We start from the raw sequence: 5946 nt of genomic DNA, 5'->3' as shown, positions 1-5946 counted from the left end.
TCCAAGCCAAGAGATTCAGAGAACAGAAGTAGAGATGGCTCCTGTCCAGGGCTCTCTGACTGTCTGGGCAATTTGGCAGGCGGTGAAGAGACAGATGGGTGCTCTTCAGTGCTCAGGACTTGAGAGGATCTGGAACTAATTGAAGTCGATGCGTTAGCTGCCATCCATCCGACAACGGCTTCAATTTGGTCCTCCCGCAGCAGTGGGGTACGGCTAGCTCCTACAAACCTGCGCATAAAGGACTGTTCCCTGGTAAAACTGGGGGATGCTGAGTCACTGGTGCCCGCAGCAGGCACAGAATCCCCCTGTCCTCTCCATGAAGGCACAGAATCCTCATGTCCTCTCCCTGCAGAAACTCCACGACCACGACCACATGCCTTACTCCCTGCCTTCTTCATCTTGATAGACTGATAAAGATAGGCAGAAATGTACTAAGGGCTTAGTGTGCTTATTCCTGAACAGCTGCTAACAGGTATAAGAAACACTCATTTTATAAAGTGTGGACTAGACTTTAATATGAGCTAATGTGGCCTACACAACTGTAAAGTGGAGTGTTTGGTGAACTTTATTTATTTTTTTTTGTCACAAAAAGACACTGGATGTGCCCAAAGATGTAATACCGATAGTATCACAAACTTTTTGTAGCTATTACAATGTAGGAAGGTAACCTACAATGCAATAGATGAGGCTACAGAAAATAGGCTAATACTAATCTGGCTGGGGCTGCAGGGCACAATGCTGCAGAAAGGCTCCTCTAACTACTCCTATATAGTGTGTTTGGAACCAATTTAGCTGAATACGGATGGAACCACCACACTAATAGGAGAAATGAGGAAAAATTATGAATTGGCAATAAAGGACAATGTATGAGGCAGTGACACACACTGAGTGCACTACAACCAGACGTGGCTGAAGCACACACTACAGGGTGAGCTGCACTCACACACACAGACCTTGCTGACAGCGGTGAACAGTGCAGATGCAGAGCACTGTGCACTAGCGCTGCAAGACAAAAAAAAATTCTCTATCTACTCCTATATAGTGTGTTTGGAACCAATTTAGCTGAATACGGATGGAACCACCACACTAATAGGAGATATCAGGAAAAATTATGAATTAGCAAAAAAGGACAATGTATGAGGCAGTGACACACACTGAGTGCACTACAACCAGACGTGGTTGAAGCACACACTACAGGGTGAGCTGCACTCACACACAGAGACCTTGCAGACAGCGGTGAACAGCACAGAGAACTGTGCACTAGCGCTGCAAGGCACAGCGATTTATAAAGTAGCTTGGGTAAAGCAGAATAGACCAAATAGGTAGCTAAAACTGTCCCTCAGAACAACAGCGTCCTATTCCTAACTGAATTCACAGCAGAGTGAGCTGAAAATGGCGGCGGCGGCTTTTATAGTGCATCATGACATCATTTCAGCAGCCAATCACAGCCATGCCATTAGTTAAGATGCCTACATGCCTAACAGGATGTGCCCACAATTCTTAGGATCCTCATTGGCTGAATAAAATGAAACTGGCTCATTGCATTATGGGAACTTCCGATTCCGGTATACGATATTGTAAAAGTACCGGAATTAAGTATCGGAATTCCGATACTGCGAATATCGGCCGATACCCGATATTTCAGTATCGGAATGCTCAACACTACTCTTGACGTTTCCCGTCAAAGTACCTCTTGGACTTTTTGTTAGCCTCTTGAAGGTTACAACGTACATCAGTCCAAACTCTATCCAAATCACCGGAAAAATTCTCCTCCTCCGGCTCAGCCGATACCAATTTGGAGAATGACCCAAACGACGGATGTCTCCCAGTACAACAAAAAAATGGAGAACACCCAGCAGAAGAGGATGTATGGTTGTTAAGAGCAAATTCAGCCAGTGGCAAAAACTCAGACCACCCCTCTTGATTGTCAGCCACAAAACAACACAAAAACTGTTCAACATCTTGGTTCTTTCTTTCTGTCTGTCCATTAGACTCAGGATGATATCCAGATGAAAATGACAAATGAACTCCCAACCTGTCACAAAAGGCACGCCAAAAACGAGCCACAAACTGAGGTCTCTATCGGAAACAATGTTGGTAGGAACGCCATGGAGCCTGACAATTTCCTTAACAAAGTGTGCAAATTGAAGTGGTCAGTGGGGCGCTAGAAACTGGATAAGGCGCTGGAAAAGGATAAAACAAACCTCTTTATTGAAGTATTAATGCCCACAACGCGTTTCTGCAGCGGTCTGCTGCCTTCATCAGGTGGAGTTAATTTCCTTAACAAAAGCCTTAGCGAGTGTCTTAGCGCAGGGCAGTTTGATGAAGCGAACCAAGTGACACATCTTGCTAAAACGGTCCACGACCACCCAGATGACAGTGAAACCCTCAGAGGCAGGAAGGTCAGTAATAAAATCCATAGCAAGATGCGTCCAAGGTGCACTAGGAACTTCCAGAGGGCAAAGCAACCCCGCAGCAGGAGCATGTGAAGACTTAGATCTAGCACACACAGTACATTGACGCACCCACTTAATGACTTCCTTCTGCCATCCAGGCCACCAAAAACTGCGACCTACAAGTCTCTTAGTCTCCGAAATTCCTGGATGACCTGCCAACCGAGACTCATGACACTCCACAAACAAATCTCTCCTAAAGTTCCTAGGTACAAACAACCTCCCAATGGGAGTGTTAGGTGGGGCATCCTCCTGGGCTTTCAGAATCCCATCTTCCAAAACGGAGTCCAATGCTGCTATCACAACACCTTCCTGTAAAATGCTCTCCTCCTTCTCGGTACCAACCATGGGAGAAAAACTGCGAGATAAAGCATCAGTTTTTACATTCTTGGTACCTAGGATGTAAGTAACAGAAAAATTAAACCACGAAAAAAAAAGTGCCCACCTAGCCTGACGGGCATTCAAGCACTTGGCAGCATCAAGATAGATCAGATCCTTATGATCAGTGAAAACCTGAATAGGAAATTTAGCACCTTCCATGAGATGACGCCAATGTTCAAATGCGAGTTTAATCGCCAGAAATTCCCGATTACCGACATCGTAATTAAGTTCGGTCTCAAAATTTTTTTGAAATAAAAGCACAGGGATGTACTCCATCCTTGTTTTCCTAAGACAAAACAGCACCGACCCCCTCCGAAGAAGCATCAACCTCGACCAAAAAAGGCTTGGTCTCATCAGGCTGCATAAGGATGGGGAAAAAACCAAGCAATGTGAACTGAGGACTAAGATGGTACACATGCAAGAAATAGGAGCATGTTCACACTAGCAAAAAGATGCAAAACCTACAAAAGACAAAAAATATATCTCATACCCTACCATCATTATAAATAAATGTAAAGCAAAGTTGCATATGAAATATAGGGTACTTAGTGAACTATTTTTGATCAAAAAAAGTATACAAGCCGTCCCACCAGCGACAAGGTGACCCTAAATTGGGACGGTCCTACACTGTCTATATTAAAAACCTTACTGTATATCAAAGTTGAAGTAATGCATATAAAAGAGTAGACAAATAGAACTGGGTCCCAATATCAGACCACCTAAGCCCGTGGTAAGCTACATATATACTAACCAATTATTTCTCATTCCTCATTCTACATTGATAATTTAAATAAAGAGATCAAGGTACTCAGTAAATCTGCTATTTCAAATTTTTATTAATGTTATCACAAGACATACACACACCCCATAAAATCAAGTCAAAAAACCCCTAAGACATAGAAAGCCCCAATAAAATTGAGGCAGTGTGGTCAAGAGATATCACTATAAGCACAAAAAATACAGTTCAGAGAGTAGGAATGTAAGATTATATCAGTAAAATTCCAGACCTCTTAGTTCCATATCCTTAATAATAGATATAATCTTACATTCCTACTCTCTGAACTGTATTTTTTGTGCTTATAGTGATATCTCTTGCATATGAAATATAGGGTACTTAGTGAACTATTTTTGATCAAAAAAAGTATACAAGCCGTCCCACCAGCGACAAGGTGACACTAAATTGGGACGGTCCTACACTGTCTATATTAAAAACCTTACTGTATATCAAAGTTGAAGTAATGCATATAAAAAATAGTAGACAAATAGAACCGGGTCCCAATATCAGACCACCTAAGCCCGTGGTAAGCTACATATATACTAACCAGCTCAACAAGGGGGATGCCACACCCCTAATTTGCACAGAATGCAAACAAGACAAAAAACCAAGCAATGTGAACTGAGGACTAAGATGGTACACATGCAAGAAATAGGAGCATGTTCACACTAGCAAAAAGATGCAAAACCTACAAAAGACAAAAAATATATCTCATACCCTACCATCATTATAAATAAATGTAAAGCAAAGTTGCATATGAAATATAGGGTACTTAGTGAACTATTTTTGATCAAAAAAAGTATACAAGCCGTCCCACCAGCGACAAGGTGACACTAAATTGGGACGGTCCTACACTGTCTATATTAAAAACCTTACTGTATATCAAAGTTGAAGTAATGCATATAAAAAATAGTAGACAAATAGAACCGGGTCCCAATATCAGACCACCTAAGCCCGTGGTAAGCTACATATATACTAACCAGCTCAACAAGGGGGATGCCACACCCCTAATTTGCACAGAATGCAAACAAGACAAAAAACCAAGCAATGTGAACTGAGGACTAAGATGGTACACATGCAAGAAATAGGAGCATGTTCACACTAGCAAAAAGATGCAAAACCTACAAAAGACAAAAAATATATCTCATACCCTACCATCATTATAAATAAATGTAAAGCAAAGTTGCATATGAAATATAGGGTACTTAGTGAACTATTTTTGATCAAAAATGTATACAAGCCGTCCCACCAGCGACAAGGTGACCCTAAATTGGGACGGTCCTACACTGTCTATATTAAAAACCTTACTGTATATCAAAGTTGAAGTAATGCATATAAAAAAGAGTAGACAAATAGAACCGGGTCCCAATATCAGACCACCTAAGCCCGTGGTAAGCTACATATATGCTAACCAGCTCAACAAGGGGGATGCCACACCCCTAATTTGCACAGAATGCAAACAAGACAAAAAACCAAGCAATGTGAACTGAGGACTAAGATGGTACACATGCAAGAAATAGGAGCATGTTCACACTAGCAAAAATATGCAAAACCTGCAAAAGACAAAAAATATATCTCATACCCTACCATCATTATAAATAAATGTAAAGCAAAGTTGCATATGAAATATAGGGTACTTAGTAAACTATTTTTGATCAAAAAAAGTATACAAGCCATCCCACCAGCGACAAGGTGACCCTAAATTGGGACGGTCCTACACTGTCTACATTAAAAACCTTACTGTATATCAAAGTTGAAGTAATGCATATAAAAAATAGTAGACAAATAGAACTGGGTCCCAATATCAGACCACCTAAGCCCGTGGTAAGCTACATATATACTAACCAGCTCAACAAGGGGGATGCCACACCCCTAATTTGCAAAGAATGCAAACAAGACAAAAAACCAAGCAATGTGAACTGAGGACTAAGATGGTACACATGCAAGAAATAGGAGCATGTTCACACTAGCAAAAAGATGCAAAACCTACAAAAGACAAAAAATATATCTCATACCCTACTATCATTATAAATAAATGTAAAGCAAAGTTGCATATGAAATATAGGGTACTTAGTGAACTATTTTTGATCAAAAATGTATACAAGCCGTCCCACCAGCGACAAGGTGACCCTAAATTGGGACGGTCCTACACTGTCTATATTAAAAACCTTACTGTATATCAAAGTTGAAGTAATGCATATAAAAAAGAGTAGACAAATAGAACCGGGTCCCAATATCAGACCACCTAAGTCCGTGGTAATCTACATATATACTAACCAGCTCAACAAGGGGGATGCCACACCCCTAATTTGCACACAATACAAACAAGACAAAAAA

The sequence above is a fragment of the Phyllobates terribilis genome, unplaced genomic scaffold (assembly GCF_046119375.1).
Source record: "Phyllobates terribilis strain yellow unplaced genomic scaffold, ASM4611937v1 Scaffold_3894__1_contigs__length_68471, whole genome shotgun sequence".
NCBI classification, from domain to species: Eukaryota; Metazoa; Chordata; class Amphibia; order Anura; family Dendrobatidae; genus Phyllobates; species Phyllobates terribilis.
This window is presented reverse-complemented; position numbering follows the sequence as displayed.